This window comes from Gossypium hirsutum, chromosome A07 (assembly GCF_007990345.1).
Source record: "Gossypium hirsutum isolate 1008001.06 chromosome A07, Gossypium_hirsutum_v2.1, whole genome shotgun sequence".
Classification (NCBI taxonomy): domain Eukaryota; kingdom Viridiplantae; phylum Streptophyta; class Magnoliopsida; order Malvales; family Malvaceae; genus Gossypium; species Gossypium hirsutum.
In genome coordinates this window covers 21,158,178-21,163,382 of record NC_053430.1, presented here as the reverse complement: position 1 = coordinate 21,163,382, position 5,205 = coordinate 21,158,178, and the positions used below count along the sequence as shown (strand labels likewise).

The 5,205-nt window shown below is 28.0% G+C and overlaps 1 long non-coding RNA gene across 1 annotated transcript; it reads right to left on the bottom strand.

The window, feature by feature from the left end:
* Nucleotides 1–2,201: 2,201 nt before the first annotated feature.
* Nucleotides 2,202–2,741, bottom strand: LOC107956510 (uncharacterized). Its single transcript, XR_001700137.2, has 2 exons — nt 2,550–2,741; nt 2,202–2,458 (listed from the first exon to the last, which is right to left on the bottom strand). It is a non-coding gene; the product is annotated as an uncharacterized lncRNA (long non-coding RNA).
* Between the last annotated feature and the right edge of the window lie 2,464 nt (nt 2,742–5,205).

The window sequence follows — 5,205 nt, the reverse complement described above, 5'->3', positions numbered from 1 at the left end:
TTGAACACCCCTAATTAGGGTGAGTATTTGATCGAGTCGAGTCGAATCAAGTCAAAAAATTTTGAGTTAGTCAAGTTGACGAATCCTATTTTAGCAACCAAACTCAATTTGAATTTTTTTTAATCGAATAGAGTCAAAAAATTTCGAGTCAAGTTAATAAATTTTATTATTTATACTTAATGTTATGTTTACATGGACCGATTATTTAACTAGTAGACGAAGTACAAGATTATTTAACTAGATAAACAATATAATGGTTTTGCCTTTTAACTTAATGGTTTTAACTTTTAACTTTAGAAAAGGTAAACATTTATCAAAACGACATAATTTTGCCTTTTCTTATTTAGATTTTCAGATAACTCAAATTATGTAATTCATATTCAAGTTGAACCGAAAAACTTAATTTATTTTATTCGAGTTTATCCGAATTAACTCAAATAACTCAAACTATTTAATTCAAATTTTAAATTTTTTTCTCGAGTTTTTCTGAATTGAATTGGATTTTGCTCACCCCTACCCCTAATAGAAAGTAGAAGGTCCCTAATAAATATATGTAAAATTGAATTTTAATCCAAAGGTCTAGATAGAAAGTTATGATCATCCCAGGTTTAGGGATTAAATTGAATAAATTAAAAATTTTGTATGACTTTATAATTGAATGTGATTTGATATGGAATTTGATATTTTGTACTATTGAATTATTATTCGTAACTAAAGATGATGTAGGACCGTTGAAAGGGAAAGGAAAGGCGAGAGCCGACGACGAGTAATTTGAGTTTTGGGTTTGTATTTTTATGGTTTGAATCAATCTATTTATTGCATATTCATGATGTTTTGCTTGGTATGATTCTGAGATGAGTTGAAAATAGTTAATTGAATCGAATTGGTATGATTTGAATGGATTATCAAGATAGAGGACTAAACTAAATAGAATGAAAAGTAGCATAACTCATTTTATGGTCTTATATATGATATTAAGCTGAAACATGAAATATGAAACGATGAAATGGTGAATTAATGATATATTGAGATTAATAGAATGTGAATTGAACTTATAATGAAATTGGATTATTAGTTACCGAATTAACTGTTCAGGCGGAGTCGAATATAGTTGGCATGCCATAGGATAGATTGAGTTAGGTTGCTTTAGCTATATTTCGATAAGCACTGGATGCATTTTCCTTCGGATGTTCCAACAAATACAGGGTGCAACTTTTATTTCTGTTATACTGATGAGTGTTGGGCGCAATCTATTTGCTTCAGACATTTCGATGAGGCACTGGGTATTAACTTGGTGTGTTGGTTAGGATTCATGTATCTGTTCGAGTTCGAGTCATGTTAATAGGTATTTGATTATCGATAGTATGTGAAAGACCATGTGAATCAGTTAATGAATCTGAGGGCTAATAAGGTAAGATAAGGAACCCCTTATCGTCACAACGTCAACCTAGTGTTTTGGAATTTTTTTAATTTGGTTCTAATTTGACTTCGGGTTAGCTTTAGAGCTTTTGTAGGCTTGTATAAGACTCGAAAACAGTTGTCTATCGTATTGTATGCATGTTTTGGTTGAAATTAACCATTTTACGATATAAGTCGAATGTAGCTTGGTCATAATTGTTCTGAAAATGGATGTGACACCTTGTAACTCGGACCCGACAATCAAATCAGGTACCGAGGTGTTATAAATACATTAATTAGGTTACTTTTATCTTTGAATTATTGCATAGTTAAGGCTTAATCATTGGGTGTGTTGAAAAATTTATTTAGTGAATTCATTCTCCAAATAGCTAAAATTATTATCTCAACCACCTAACTAATTACAATCTTATTCTACACTTTAGTTCTTCTATTACACTTTGTTTAACAATTCTATCAAAACGCTTATTATTATATGATTTTCAATAGTGTGCTTTTTCAAATTATTTTTTTAACAATCTCATTATATGTTCCGATGATATTTATTCTTTTTGACACAAAACTTAAAATTACCCATAGTCCCTCCTCAACCTATAAATAGAAAGATAATGCGATTTAGCGCATTCGAACCTTTGTACTATTATATTGATAACAATATCCATACTAACTGAACTAAGACTCAATCAGAATTTTTTTAATTATTAAAAACAATTAAATTGAACAAAAACTAAGTAATGGAAAAGGATTACTGCTATTTAAACGTACGCATAAATAAAAACTTCTGCTTATCCAAACAAAAATGTTTTATTTTCTAAACACTTGCATCAAACAACAAATTCCATTTCCAATTTCCAAAGTGCAAAGTGCAAATACACACGATTCGAAGCCATCTTTTATATAATATAATCGAAGCCTGAAGAACAAGATAAAGGGGAAGCAACTTGGCCTTATTCATATCAATATCCCACGCAAACACGCTTACCACGAACCCTAGAACACCTGTGACTCGGCGTTGGCTTTGGCAACGGATAGCTACTTTTTTCTGCAAATATTAACAATACCATATATAAGCTAATTAAACCAAACCCAAATCTGAAAATTTAGTATCTACATCTTCAAAAAGAAAAAAGAACCTCTTTTATCAACATATGTTGTGGATATTAAGAAGAATTTTGGTATAAATCAATTTGATCATACTGTGGATAGCTAGAGATCGAGCTGAAGCTGAAGCTAAAGCTGGAGCTGTGAAAGTAAGAAGAGTGAACACCAAGAGAATGATAGCCATAAGGAACGCCTTCATTTTGGACATCATTATTGAGATTAAAGATTTTGCTTGATTCACTTTCCATTTTATAGTCACTTCAAAGCTTCATAATATTATAATCTTTATTTGATTTCACTATCCACCTTGATTTATTAAATATTCACAAACTAATTCAACGCGGAGTTGCGCTAATTAATTACTTAGAAATCATTATCCAATCAAGAAATTTTCATGTTTTGAAAATAATTTCATTTCCTTTTTTAATATTTTAATTCTTATAATATTTTCTTAATTTAACAAATGGTAGATTACACTCATGGTCACTTTTGCTTATCTCAAATTACATTTTAATCACTTATGTGTGAAATATTACGTTTTAGTCACTTATATTATCGTATTGTAACATTTTAGTCACTGAGCCATCAATTGCCCTTAACGGTGTAACAGTAAGCTGATGTGGCATATTAAATCATCATTTCAAACAAAAAATTTAGATTAAATTATACAATTGATCTTCATATTTTTTCATTTTGAGCACTTTAAATTTTTTTCTTTTATGTTCTTTAAACTCTCTTTTTTTTTCTTTATTTTCCACTCCTTCGGTTTCCCTTCTGTTTTCCTACCTTCTCTATTTTTTTCAACATATCAAGAAGTCGAATTGGCAATGAAAAAGGAAGCAAGAAGTCGAAAGCCGTCAAAACCCATAAACTCATACCATCTGCTAACTATCAAAACCCTGCTTCTTTCTTCACTGCCAATTCTACTTCCTGATATGTTAAAAGAAATGGAGAAGTAGTAAAACAAAAGAAGAAGCAAAAGAGAATGGAAACAAAATGTTTAAAGAACATAAAATAATAAAAAATTAAATTGCTCAAAACGAAAAAATATGAGGACTAATTATATAATTTAACCTAGAATGTTAGTTTGAAATATGATTTAACATGTTACGTCAGCTTACCGTTACACTGTTAATGGCAATTAACGGCTCAGTGACTAAAATGTTACAACACGATAACGTAAGTGATTAAAAACGTAACATTTCAAACATAAGTGACTAAAATATAACCTGAGGTGATAAAAGTGACCAAAACCATAATTTACCCCTTAACAAATGATTTCTTTTTTTTTTAAATTTATGTTTTAAATATAAGTTTATTTTTTAAAAAAATTAAAAAAAATAAGAGTAAATAATGGATGAACATTTTTATAATGTAGGTACCACGTTGACACAATCGATAATAATTATTAATTCTTGATACCTTATTAGTTTCCGAGAAACGAATGAGAAATTTGTTTGTTTCCTCAATATTTTTGTTGAATTTTATATTTCTTTGACTCTCAAAAAGAAATAATCATCTAAGATGAAGTACAATTAAATTTGTCTTCATTTTCTTTCCTCCTATTTTATAGCACCATTAAAGTGGCCGTTCAAAGCTCGAGAGTTCTAGCGATGCTAGTATTTTGAAATTTTCAGCTTATTTTATTACATCACGAAATATGAACGATTCCCTAAAATATTCGTCTTTATAAAATCTTTAACAATATATGTAGGGTGGATTAGTTGCGATAATACAGCTCAATTAATATTATATATGATTATCTTAGTTATAAATTCTTTTAATCTTTCATTTAATTTTTTATTTCTTTTAGCCTTAGATATTGATGTTTATTAAACCACACTAAAATGAATAGAAATGCTAACGTTTATTAACTTTGCCGATGCGACATCACGTTAACAATTAATTATTTTTTTAAAATTTTAAAAATTCAAAAAAGTACAAAATTTATTTTTAAAAATTATTAAAGTTATCAAAAAATATAAACATATAAAAAAAATTTCTTAATTTTTAAAAAATTAATTAATTACTAATGCAATATACACATAGATGACATGTCAGTAAAATTAATAAATAGTAATTTTTTCATTCATTTCAGAATAATTTAATACAAATGCTTAAAAAGTATTTACGGGTAGATAGATAAAAATAAATTAATCAAATTCCAATAAAAAATTGTTTAAATTCAAGTTGATATTAATTATTAGTGTCCATTGATAATATTTTGGTTTTTTTAAGTGAAATTGACTTTAGAGTGACTGATTTTTTAAACTGTCTCTTTTAACCTAATTTACAAAATGATAAAATAATCTCATTTTCATTTTCTTTAATTGTATGAAATAAGGAAGGAAAAGGATGTTAACTTCTCCTTCACTTTCGGTTTCCTATTATCTTTTCAGGTTCAGGACAACTACAAAGTTAAATAAATAAAAGGTCAAATAACATGGGATAAGGATGCTTGCGATGCTATCCTACCATTAAGTCAAAACCTCTAAAATCTTAAATCTTCCTTTCTCCCATGTAAATATAAAATAAATAAATAAAATAGTAAACTACAAAAATAATTACTTTTATTTACTTCAAATTATAATTTAGTCACTTATATTTGAAATGTTACAATTTAGTCGCTTACATTATTGTTTTGTTACGAAGTGGTTACTCTACCGTTAAGCTCTATTACCTCTCTAA